The following is a 14,360-nucleotide window of genomic DNA, read 5'->3' as shown; positions in this document are numbered from 1 at the left end:
GAAAGGATTCAACATGATTGTTAAGTCTTCAATCAAGGAAAAAGAAAAATCTCCTGTTTCTAAGTCCCTGAAAAGAAAAAGAAGGAATACAAGAAAACCCAGGGTTGTTCCTTCTAACTCTCGGAAGTTTTCCTATGTTCTTGATGAGTTAAAGGAAATAAGAAGGGAGATTTATGAAATAAAGACGTCCGTGTCTAAATCTTTGGAAATTCAGAGGACCCTAATTCGACCTCTTCATCCAAGAAAGTTCGTGGGTATTGACACTTATCTCCGTGAACCTTATGTCCCGATGGTTGTCGATAACAAGGATTTCAGGAATGATAAAGAATTTCTCAAAGGAATTGTTGCCCAGTATATGTTCTTTTTGGTTTAGTTGGAAGAATAACTAGTGCATTGAATAGCGATGATTGTGACTACACATAGCTATTTTTGTTTCATCTTCTTATATTATTTTTTTAGGTTTATTGATTTTTAAATTCTAAAAATATTTGGAGGATGATGTTATTGCAGTATTGATCGTTATGATTTTGTGATATTGCAATTTGATTATGGGATATGCATTGTTTACGTCCGTGAAATTGAAGGTCCCATATTGTGTCAAAAGTAAAGTCGTTCATAAATTGATATTCGTATTGATGAAAGGACGAATGGACTTTTGACAATTACAAAAGTTATTCCTATGCAGTCATGTATTTGATGGAAAATAGGATAAAATCTTTTGTTTGACAAGGATAAAGTCTATTATGTCATTATGATGGAAAATATAATAGATCCTTGTATGTTATCCACGGTATTGATCTTCATTGATCCATTTTGTTATGTTTTACCGTGATGGCTCCATTGTGTGTCTTATGTTGAGCACGCTACAACTAAGTCGATTATTCTTATTGGCTTTGTTGGTTGTTTCATAAGATGTTATATGTTGAGCATTGTGAACTAAATTAATCATCTTGGTTGGTTATTTAGTTATTTGCTCCGAAAGTCTTCTTTTGTCGAGCAAATCTTTTGAAAATTAAATTGATTAGTTTGGTTGTTTGTATTCCAATTAGATTAATTATAAGTTCTCTTGTAATTAGTCTAGTTGAGTTTTCATATATTCCACAAGTTCTTATGTTGAGTATATGAACGGCTATACAAATCATGTTCTATTGGTTAATATAGTTGTATATTCCGTAAGGTTTTTCCTTATGTTGAGTATGCGAACGATTAAGTTAGTCGTCTCCATATGATTACCTTAGTCGTAGCTCCGTAAGTTTACTTATGTTGAGCACCTTCAATTAAATTGATCACTTTTGTGGTTTGATTTAGTTGCGTATTCAAATTAAATTAATCATGGGTTTTCTTGTGATTAATTTGGTTGACTTTTGGATATAGAAAATCATTTCTACGGTTTTTGGTGTCCAATTTAAAAATCCTTCTTTTCTTTCGAAATGAAGGTCGCTCTTGTTGTTCTTTCGGGAATGACATCAAATGGGGGAGAGTTCTTTTGAACTTAAAGAAAAGAAGGTCTCTCTTGTTGTTCTTTCGGGAATGACATCAAATGGGGGAGAGTTCTTTTGAACTTGTGCTTAATGGTAATATCTTGCGGGGTGTGCGGCTGTGGAATTTTATAGGGGTTATCTTGTATCTTAAAACTCCTTGATGAATGCATTTAGCTTCGGCTTTATGATTGCATCTAAATTAAGTTGGTATGTATTTTTCTTTTAGTCTATGAAATGTCTCTTGTGGAAATTTAATTATGATCCCGTTCTTGTACCTTTGCCAATTTTATTGACAAAAAGGGGAGAAATATTTTAGTTCACACTACAAATACATATGGTTTTTGGATCATTGTGTAAGGGGGAGTGGTTTCCATGATCGAGATGGAGTATTGACTAAGGGGGAATGATACATATCACCATAGTGTTATTGTTAAAGTCGTGATACAATTGTACTTTGATGTTACATAATAATACTATGACACTGTATAATAATGATTGAGAATCTCGATTTCTCTCATTGTTATAGCTACGGATCTTTAACAACGTGATGTTAAACTTACAACCTTTGGGATCATTGGAGTACTTGCAAGGATGAAGATCTCAGGGAACGTTGAAGATTAGACTATGGAATAAAAGCCACTAAAGTTTATCTTTTTTGTACTCCATATGTATTAATAGTTTTATCACTAAAATTGACAAAGGGGGAGATTGTTAGATCATAGATCGGTCGACCTCGCATGCGTTGCTATCTCAAGCATGTTTGTCAATGCTAGTGATCAAAACTATAAGTCTTGATTTCTAGCCTACATAGCTAAGTCTCAGACTAGGATAAAAAAGTGTAGTTGAGCTCAAGGACTTCATGGCGATTCATCATACAACGACGAAGATCTACTCAAGGAACCGTGGAACTTCATCAACAAAAAGGTATGTGAAGACTTGAACTTATCTATCACTCAAAAGTCTATCTCTTCTATCTCCTACTTCTAATGAGACAAAAGTTGTATGCCATATAGACTGGATCATACACATTTTTTCGAGCCGAGTATATCTCGCTTATCTATATCTCGAAATCATGTGTTGGTAAAGCGTTTCGCTTTGATCAAGTTTATCTTCACCTAGTGACGAAAGTCATAAAAAGTTTCAATTACTTTGAGAATTGCTCTGACGCGAAACGGTCTGTGAATAACGACTATATAACGTCCTCTGAGAATGTCTCAATGATTGGAATGCGAGTTTAGATTACATAACCATGTATTCCTTAATCCGAATTTTTCGAACTTTGTTGATTGAGAGAAACCGAAGGAATTGGCTTTTCCAAGTCCGCGAACCCAGTCCGCGAACTGACGGAAGTTCTTGTACCGAGAATTTCTGCTGGGATTTTCCAAAACTCGTTTGCGCGTAAGTCCGTGAACCTAGTCCGCGGACTGGAGAAAGTCTCTTTGCCGATATTTTCTGCTGAGTTTGGAAAACTCCACCGGTTGTCTTAAGTCCGCGAACTTGTTTGTGAGCTTAAGAGATTATGATCTAAAGATGTGCTCTGAACATGAAACTTAAATTACTAAGGAATGCTTCACGCAAACCGTGGATATAAAGTTCATGAGCCGATTCAATCGAATCGAATCGAATCGAATCATCTTTGTTTCAACTGTGTCTTGTGTAGTTACATAAGATCTCATAGCAATTGAACAACTCTTTAACTAGTTCATTTGAATCAATTGAACTAGTTATGGTGAAGAAGAACAAGGTTAATATGAAATGCTCATATGGTTAACCTTTTGGGTTACTATGTTGAACCAACATACACGTACACGTTTGGGCATGGTTTTCACAAACCCATTAAACGTCTACCCAAGTGTGTGTGACAAGCTAAGTTTTCGATCTACGGTTGAGAAATATTAGCATAAATCTAAATCAGGTTTTCATCTAAGGTGAATATGGATTGCTTTGTAACTAAGGAAAAACCCTGATTTGAAGACTATATATAGGAGACATCTAGCATTGTGCAAAACTAATCCCCACACGTCTGTGTGATACTAGTGCGCTCGCTAGAGTCGATTCTCCTTTAACCTTTGGTTTTCTTCTCTAAAACCAGGTTAACGACTTAAAGACTTCATTGGGATTGTGAAGACAGGCCGATACTACTTTTATCGTAGTTGTGTGATCTGATCTTGCATCTTCTATCGTACGAGTACAATCTTTGATTTTCTTGATATCGTAAGAGTTCTCCGATAGGCAAGATAAATAAGTCACAAACATCTTCATCTCACTATTTGTGATTCCTCGACAAACAGCCTGTGTAGTCAGGAAGGATTGTAGAGAGGTGATTGATTAATATTGGCTGTTCTTCGGGAATATAAGACCGGATTATCATTTGGTTTTTGTTCACCTTGATTTCATATCTTAAGACGGAACAAAACCTAGGGTTTATCTGTGGGAGGAAGATTTATCCTTTGATAGACTTTTCTGTGTGAGACAAATTTGTTTAGTATCAAGTCTGCGATTTTGGGTTGCAACAACTCTTGGTTGTGGGTGAGATTAGCTAAGGGAACCAAGTGCGCAGTATCCTGTTGGGATCAGAGGTGTAGGAGTACAACTATACCTTGGATCGAGGGAAGACTGATTGGGGTTCAACTATAATCCAGTCCGAAGTTAGCTTAGAGTAGGATAGTGTCTGTAGCGGCTTAATACAATGTGTATTCAATCTGGACTAGGTCCCGGGGTTTTTCTGCATTTGAGGTTTCCTCATTAACAAAACTTTTGGTGTCTGTGTTATTTCTTTTCCGCATTATATTTTATATAATTTAAATAATACAGGTTGTGCGTTCGTGATCATCAATTGGAAATCCAACCTTCGGTTGTTGATTTATATTGATTGATCCTTGGACATTGGTCTTTGGTACCGTCCAAGTTATTCCTTGTATTTTATAAAGACTCGCTATTGATTTTAGCTTGAGTAAAAATCAAATCAAGAGAGAGATATTAACTCCTTGAGATACTTTTATCTATATTGAGTCTGACTGTCTAGTTGATTTTATAGCAAAGTATTTCGGAGTTAGTCCATACAGATTGCTAAACGAAATATTGGGTGGTGTTGTTAGACCCCCTCTTTTTCAGCTTACTCCACTAATAATCGGTCACTATACAAGAATAGTGGGTCAAAACACTCCAATAAGAACTCAAAGAAACCTTCGTAAATATGGGTCCCTAAATGTACCCATACTACTACTACTAAGGAATCTAACGAGATACCAACTATAGAAAATGTTTAACTTCCTAACATGAATGTGATGATCGCAGGTTACAAGGATCTCGTAGATAAGTTATCATACACCCTAAAGGAAAAGCAGACAAACTCAGGTTCCAACTTCATCTCCTTCCGTGATGACAGTAAGTTTTATGATAACTTCTCTAGTCCAAAAGGTAGTAACTCAAAAAGAATAGTCATACCCAAATATGAAGGTTGGCATGTCTCTCATGGTGTGTTTGAAAATACTCACCCCTGTGTTTTCTAAGAACCCGTGAATTGGATCCTCATCTTTAAAAACATCTTGTGAGATGAGGGTTTAACAAATAACACGTGTTGTATTTGATTCAAGTAGTTTTGATATGTGACTTTTTAAACATCTTCCCTGAATAGTTTATTGCTCATTACTATGTCCATTTATTTTCCATCAGCTTAAACGAAAGACAAAATATTTAAACATCTCTCTGTGTTGAGCCCCTGCTCCAAGAAATGTATCCATCCTCAAAATGTTATGCGACAAATATAGTAAAATGGTTCAATGATTATACATTATGTATCACGATTGTCTCTTTGCACCATCACCATAAGTCACTAATTTGGTAACTTCATGTGCGTTCAACAAATCTTATGCTCTTTATATTATTCTCCCTTCCTATCTGACTCATATGCAAAAGAAGAGAACATGATCCATGGGGGTTTCTGCATAATAAGCTAAGATAAAATTTAGGTTCTTAGATTTTTCCAATCATCTAAGTTGATATTTAAAACTTAAGAAATTTTGATGTATTTAATATGTGACTTTAGAAAAGTACTTCATATTGGGGTTTTTGCAATAATACTCTTCGGGTTTTGGAACATGTTGCGAGTTCTTTAAAAGACGTTTATGTCTTGATCAGAGCCTCTTGGTAAGGAAAATGGTTCGCGAACTATAATCAAAGGGAAACTCTACTTTTTATTTCTTCAACCAGATTTCCTAAAAGGTGGTCATGGAACCGACCCAATCTTTGGAAATACCTCTTAAGTTCACCATATTTATATATATATATATATATATATATATATATATATATCTACCATACACTTGAGTTTGAGTTTTTTAATTCAATTGCTCTTACAATGAAGCATTCTCACATGTCTCGTACCTTGTCTTATGAAAACATGGAAGAAGCTCATGGTAAGAATTTACAGGGGTATTTGGTCAAAAAGGAAGAAGAAAAGAACTCCGATAGAACATAAAGTGGAAGATATTACTAAAGATCATGGTTGTGAAAATCGTATTATTCGGATTCGACTCAAATTTTCTCAAATCGATTCAGATCGTTGCCTTGAATAGTTTATTTCATGAATTGTACTTTGACCAATTTTGACTTATGATTTGTCCAAGTCTGACTGAAATTCCTACAAAAAAAATATGATTTAATGATATGGAAAAAAGTTTAAGTGTTGTAGAGATTCGAACTTGAGCGGTCAAGCTCATGGTAGTGCTCCCTTTACCACTTTACCAACTTGTTTTTGCTGTTATTATTCAATGTATTTTATATGTAGACGACTTATACATCAAAGATCAACACTTATAAGATTATTTCATTTTTTTCAGTGAAATTTGCAACATAATATAGCGATTTAACAATCGATTATGAATCTTTGATTCACGATGTAACATACGAGTCGACTCTCAAAATTGAAAAACGATTCCCTTCGCGATTCACGATTTCACAACCTTGTTAAGGATCATCCTAATGTGAGTTGCTACGCTTTTCCTATGATCATCAAGATGTATTACAAGAGGAGATGATTTATGTTAATGTTGTTTACGATTTTCTTAAACAATTTAAGGAGGCAAAGATTCAATTTGTTAAAGCCTTGAAAGGTCAAGACATGTTGAGAACTGAGTTGAAAAAGGTTTCCTATGACCTTGGTCTCATGAAATAAAGAGATTTTCCTACAAAGTTTGTGGATGTTATTAAAGACAAACTAAAAGTCTTCAAAACCAGCGATGTTTCCAGTGGTATCTAGTGACTCCCCTATTCTTAGTCACTAGTTAACTCCTTGTAGAAATTTAATTATTACTGTTTTAAGGAAGATCACTAGTTTTTGGAGTAGAATATGTACGTGGTTAATTACACTAGCTATTCAATATTATCATCTTGCAATGATTAAAGTTTATTTAGTTAAATTTTATTTTGGAGATGACTCGTAATACCTAATCTTCATTGATTATATACATGTATTGCTTATTTCGTGAGATTTTTTCTTTGTTATCATACTTCTAGTGATTAGAACGGCTATCTAGCATGTTCTCGTAGGTTAAACTCTTAACTTTTTGTGTTAGTCACTGGATAAAAGAGGAATTGCAATATTTATCTTCCCACGATTATACTTTTTGTGAATATATTGCATGAACTACTTAAGATTCTCTAGTAATCAACTTTCTCCCTTGAATGTATTACTTCCAGAGAATAAGTTCAAGAACTTTAGTTACGTCTATATATGGCTAGGGAAGATATAATTCTTATGTTAAGTCATATCGCATAAATTGTCCTCTTTGTTCGTAACTGGCCTAAAGAATAGCCTTTGTGGATGTTTATTTTTCTCACGAAAATAATGTATCTTGATGCCTTTAATATTAAGATCGCTATTTGTAATTTCTTTGTTCATAACTGGCAAGAAAAGAGAAAAATATTACATACAAATATACTTTGTTCATAACTGGTGAGTAAATTTGTAGATGTCCAAAGAAAATCCTTCTCATGTAATTGGATAAAGGTAGCTCATGTTGTTCTTTCGGGAATGACATCAAATGTAGGAGAGATCAATTTGAACTTGTGCTTAATTTTCATATCTTTGTGGGGGATTACAGTTATGGAATTGTAGGAGATGCTTGTACCTATATATCTTCTTAATGAAGACGTTAAGTTTACTTGGTGATATTAACTAAACAAAAGATGGTATGTGTACTTTGGTCTTGATAACTCTTTTGTTTTAATTCATTATGATCCCTGTTTTTTTCCTTTGCCAATTTTGTTGACAAAAATGGGAGAACTATTTACTACAATATATGGCTTTTCGGAGCATTATGTAAGGGGGAGAGAATTATAATCCATAGGTTTTACCTATTATGCAAAAGTAATTAGTGACTAAGGGATATAACATATTACCGTAGTATTGCTTCAAAGTTTTGGTGCAATTGAACTTCGAGGAAGGTAAGAATACTATGTTTTTGGTATAGCAACCATTAAGTTGAGTAATTTTTTGTTCAAGAAAATCTCGAATAGAGTATTCTCATAAGTTGTTATCACTACGGATCTTCAACAACAACATAGCTGAAACGATCATATGCAGAACCATAAAAGAACTTGAAGAACGAAGAATTCAAGATGATACTGAAAAACCAAGGAAATCAAGCATGATAGACTTTGATCTGAAAGATCGATTTTATTTTGAATCCATATGACTATCACTAAAATTGACAAAGAGGGAAATTTTAGAGCATTTCTCGGTCGAACTCGCAAGTTTTGCTATCTCGAGCTTGTTGTCAATGTTGGTTGCACAAAACTATAGCTTGATTTCTAGTTTACTAAAGTCAAGTCTCGGACCAGCTTAGAGTATGGTAGTCAAGCATCAAATATCACTAAGACCAAGCACTATGGTTCCCCTTTTCCCTACCCTATCCCTCATATGTAGGGAAAAAACCAAAATGCAACCACTATGGTCTTCCATATCTCTACATGTTAGGGATATCCCTCCGTTTCTCTACAAGGAGGATCACATCTGATCCGGGTAGTAGGGAAGGGAAATCACACGGCTACTCAGTTTCCATATGATATTACACTTTAAGGTTACTCAGTAGCCGTAGCATTTTACACGGATACTGAGTTTCCGTATCCGGTTTTCAAAGTTTTACCTTAAAACTTTCCTTTTTTACTCTTTGTTTTTTTACTAAAACTCTTTTTTACCTATTATATCTACTTTTTACCTATTATATATCGTTTTTTTACTCTAAAATATCTTTTTTTACCCAGACAAATATATTCCTATTGGAAAAAAAACTGGGAAAAAAATACGGCAAATGAGTATCCGTATGACACTATCCATACGGCTACTGAGTTTCCGTATCGTGTAGGGAAGGGAAGAAAGGGCACCATAGTGAGGTTTCCTTCCTTGTGATATCCCTTCCCTTTATTTGAGGGATAGGGAAGGGATGCCCTGCACCATAGTACCCTATAATATTGAAGACTGAATATCAAAATAAGACATTTGGAAAACTTCATCAACAAAGAGGTATGTAAAGACCGAACCTTCTTATTTACTCACAAGTGTTACCATTCTATCTATATGAGACCATGTCATATGACTTCTAGCAGATATTGCAAAGAAGAAATTTCGAGTCAAGATTGTCTTGTTAAACATCTCGAAATATTATTAAAGCAATAGTTGTTCATATACTTGACAAACTTAGTTAAGAACAATTTATCTTTATGAACTATTTTTGATTCAAGTTAATAATTTGAAAATTTCCCAATCAAAGGTGTTCATAATCTATGGTAATTGGAAAACAGAATATTCAGGACTACTGAAATTCTGGACACAGGAAGGTACATGTACCCAGTACGCATACCATTGGCTTCTAAGTTTCGGAATATGGGTAGGTACGCGTACCCAGTACGCATACCCCTTAGTTATGAGTTTGTGTAAAGAGGTGAGGTACGTATACCCAGTATTCATACCTCAAGGGCATGATTTCGTGAATTTCCTTAGAGCATGCATACCTGGTACGCGTACCTTGGCCATCTGAATTCACGAACTGGTCCATAGGTACGCGTACCGTTTCGCACACCTACCCAATACAAACTCAAAGCAGATGCATTTAGACTATTTTCTAAAATATGTTTGGCATCGCGGTGACTCTCATAAATACATCTAAGACACTTTGAACACTAAATATCTCTGTATTTGTGTTTCATGACTCACGTTTTAAGTATTGAATTAACACGACTTTGTTTATTAGTTCACAAGACATATTTTCCAAGAACCATCATTGTACATGGTTCCAGTACTGTGGACCCTACTGTATATTCTTCCATGTGATCATTTCAAGACAAAATTCTCACATGCTTACATGAACTCCTAACAAGAGTTTCATCTATATAGAGAAAGTATTTTCTTGGATCTCAAGTTATCTTAGCTTGAATTCTAAGCAACCCGAGTCTCGAAATATCTATAAATAAAAATACTCAAATAACCAAGAAATTTAATCCCCGATACTTCTGTGTCTTAGTTGTTTGCTAGAGCCGTCATGTATGAACCTAGAGTTCATCTAGAAACATTAGCGAAGTCCCTTTATTCTTGGCTAAACTATATTTATCACATGCTATATAGAGGTTCTATTCATAATCATTCACGTTACAAAAATCAGCACACACACAATTCAATGATGCATATTTAAGCCAAACAATGGGACAATGCACCAATATAGAACATATGATTTAAGCTCGCCCTTAGATTTTTTTACTACTGCAAACTTATCGTTACACAAACTCTCATTGTATTGGATACCCAGACCTTCAAAAGACCAGGTTTATATATATATATAACCTTACAAAAGCTATTTATAAAGTAAACGTTTAGTAGTTACGAATTTGCTTTATACAAGGCAGTTGGATAACCGTACCAACTGGCTTATAAATTTTCTTAAAGCCGCAGGGGCAATTTATATCCTTTAGTAAAGCATAAATCTACGCCAACTAAGTGTAACCGACTTGTAATCGTTAAGTCCATGTGCCTGGTGCATGCTTCTGACCTTGTTGTGCTAATGATGCGTACACTAGTCAAGTACAACCATCATGGCGCTTCATTCCTCCTTCCAAAGGCATCCAGGCCATGGCCAAATACCATTTGGTTCGTGCTAATACTTATCGCGCATCTCTAGCCATGCCTCAAATCCAATTTGGTGCATGCTTTTACCTAGCCTTCAACTCTGAATGCATTACAAATTTCTTGCCAAAGCCAAGTTACATACGACGCACCACCATGGCCCAACATTGCTAGGCTGCTTGACCGACCGGTCATACTAATCTATTGTGCATGGATCAGTGTCCACCGACAAATTAGTGGGTATTCTTTTTTTTTATAGAAAATTTTAGAGTGCCAAAAGAGCACCTAAGGCTGATACAGAGAAATGTCGTTGGAAGGACTGCTCATCCTTCCATCATTGTTCTTACAAAAGAGTGCAATATTAAAAGTATCCATATTTTGAAGTCTGTGGATGAGCTTAATATTTACTAAAACAAAAGATACTGGGTTGATTTCAGTATTACTGTCTTCCTCTTCACTGTTACTTCTTTCATAGAAACTTAGATGGAATCTTCCTTTGACAACTTTATGGTAGAGAAGTTTGAACCGAATTAGAGTCTCCATGGATTCAACATGTATCTCCATATTTGTATGTTGCATTTCTTTGGCCCATTGGAAAGTTAGGTCTGCTCCTCTTGTTGCTCCCCCAGCTCCAAAGTGTCCTGGATGTCCTATGGTATCATTAATGTTTCCTGCAAAATTCGTCATAGTCAGTGCAGTATAGTAAATCAAAGTTTCAGGATCTTGCAAAGTACATATTTTGATGATCTTCCCATAATCCGTTGGAACATTCTGATTCAGATTGTAAGGAATGATATTGTGTGACATATTTGAATCTAGTTCCTCAGGTAAGAGGGAGAAATCATTCATACTATGCTCTGGCATGTTGTGAATTCTGTTGTGGTTGCAAAGATGTTGTTTAATGTACATTGAAGTGATGGTCACATTTGGTTTAATTTGTCTGAATATCAGATCACATCTCGCTTTCCAGATGTATCAGCAAGTAATAGCATAGATGTTGCAGTCCTGGCTGGTCACCCCATTTGAAACCAGGAGTTGAGCCAGTATATGAAGATAGTATTTCTATCAAACTGAGTATTATGAGAGCCAGTGATTTCCTGCCAAACTAAAGTTGCAGCAGGACAGTTTAGAAACATATGTGTCATGGTCTCTTTATCCCCACTATTGCAAATGGTGCATAAGGGATCAATATAATGCAAAATACTGGATGTTTTGGCATTAGTGGGGAGGATTCCATGAGAACATTTCCAGATGAAATTTTTTATGACTGGAGCCACATTCATGTTCCAAATTTCCTCCCAGTTGCATGCCATTGTATCATTTCTGTAAAGAGTGCCAATCTTTGTTTTATATAAATCCTTGACAGAGAATTTTCCTGTGTCATCTAGGGTCCATGTTATCTTGTCCTCTTCATTTGGATGAGTCTCCAGGAAAAGGATTTCTTGAGCAACAGAGTGACAGAAGAGAGCTTGCACCAGGGTTTCATTCCAGGAGCCATTAGGGAGAAGGAGAGCTTCCAAAGTTTCCAGATGAAGATGATAATTTGGGGGTCTAAGAAGTCTTGTTGTTATGTTTGGAATCCAGATATCTTCCCAAAGTTTAATTCTTCTCCCATTGCCAATTCTCCAGACACAATGTTGTTGAATGTTGTTGATGCCTTCTAGAATTCCTTTACATATCCAGGAGTCACTATCTTTTGATTTTATGTCCATATTGAGAATATTCATGTTCATTAGGCACTTTGCATCCATAAGTTTGTACCAGAGAGAGTCTTTATCTTGCTCTAACCTCCAACCAATTTTTGTGATCATAGAACTGTTAAAAAAATTCCATATTCATGAAGCCCAATCCTCCTAGCTCTTTAGGCTTGCAGACTGCTGTCCAAGCTTTAGGGTAGTAACCAGTTGGATTTTCCATATTATTCCCCAGAAGAAATCTCTTTGAAGATTGTTGATGTCTTTGTAGGTTTGCTTTGGGATCTTGAAACAGTTCATTTAATAGATACAAGCAGAAGAAGTAACAGATTTGATGAGCACCTCCCTCCCTGTAGGATTTAGGGGCACATTTTTCCAACTAGACAATCTCAACTTAAGTTTTTTCACTCCTGGCTTAAAGGAACTGATTTTGCTTCTATGTGTGAAAAGGGGTGAACCTAGATATTTATCATCCAGCTGAAGAGTTTGAACACCCCTAGTGCTGCTGATTTGAGGTATAAGGCTCGGGTTTGTGTTTTTTCTGAAGAAGACTCCAGATTTAGTATAGTTAATGAGTTGCCCAGAGGAGTTTCCAAAAATCTGTAAGATATCCATAATGTTTTGAGTTTCAGTCAAGTTGGCTTTGCAGAAAATCATGCAGTCATCAGCAAAAAGAAGATGGTTGATTGATGGAGCAGCTTTCCAGATCTTTATGTCATGTATAAGGCCCAATTCCTCAGCATAGATAAGAGTTCTGGATAAGGACTCCATGCAGAAAAGAAAGAGATAGGGTGAGAGTGGGTCACCTTTTCTTAATCCTGCAAGTGAAAAATACTAGAACCCCCTACTATATGGGTTCAAACGTATAGAAGCCCCACAAAATGGATCCTCCACCCTCAACTCCACACTTTCATAAAATGATATTACTAGGCCCGAAAAATCAAATTATCTTTAGATCAGGCCATAATTAATTATTCCGAACTTTAATAATGGCAACATTGCCCTTTAGTATTTATACAAGGGAATCCCAGAAGCTTCTTTTCATTTCTCTATTCTCTTTCTCTTTCATCTTTATCTCTCTCTGTTGTAGAACAATGGTTTCTAGGGTTCCTGAGATTCATTTTCGACTGTATCAAATCTTCTTCGTCTTCATCCAAATCTTCGGCTGCAACAACGGCGATCTATCACATCTTCTTCGTCTATGCCTCTGTTATTTCACTTATGTCAAAGATCGATTGCATATGATCAAAAGATAGATCATATGGAAGATGAAGATGATTTGTTTAATCCTGCATCTGAAGATTCATCTACGAAATCAAATCGACGTGCAGATAAGCTTCATTTTTCATTATCTCTTAATTCAATTGAAGTTATATGTTATTAATTTTGAATTTTTTCTCTCGAAATCTTCGAAGTTATGATTTCACTGAATTTTATCTATGAACTCATGATCAAAGTTCAGATCAGTTACAGTTTAATCGTTTTTTAGCTTTTTAAGATGAAAATATTGAAAGATGTTACAATTTTTTTTCTAGGTTTCCTTACTGAATATCAATCGATCTGTTTATCTTAAGACTTGACTGAAAATTGGTGTTCAGATTCGAAATCAGTGAATCATCATCTCTATTACCCATGTATTTGTTATGAATTTTATAAACTTTGATTGAATTGCTTAATCTTGTGTACTTTACTTCTAATTCTATATAGTTTGATGTATCTCTGTCAATGAAATCGAATTTGTTATCCTAGTATTATTTATTGTAAATTAGTGGTGGTGATATGGTTGGTTGTAAATGAAATTTACAGAAGAAGGGAGTGAAGATATGATGGTGAGTAAGGCAAAAATGCAGGCTAGCATTGGATTTGAATGAATATGTTACTGTGAGTTATAGATGGAGATGTGGTTGTGCTATTTGTGGCTTGGATGTAATGTTGCAGGTGAGAAGGAGAAAGCTGCAGCTGAGATACATCATATGTTGTAAGTGTCATTTTATCTTATTTATTGAGTAGCTCTATGTCATATCACTGCTTCTAGCGCTCATGTAGATAATTTATATGCTCTGAGTA

Source organism: Papaver somniferum, chromosome 5 (genome assembly GCF_003573695.1).
Source record: "Papaver somniferum cultivar HN1 chromosome 5, ASM357369v1, whole genome shotgun sequence".
Taxonomy (NCBI): Eukaryota; Viridiplantae; Streptophyta; class Magnoliopsida; order Ranunculales; family Papaveraceae; genus Papaver; species Papaver somniferum.
This window is presented reverse-complemented; position numbering follows the sequence as displayed.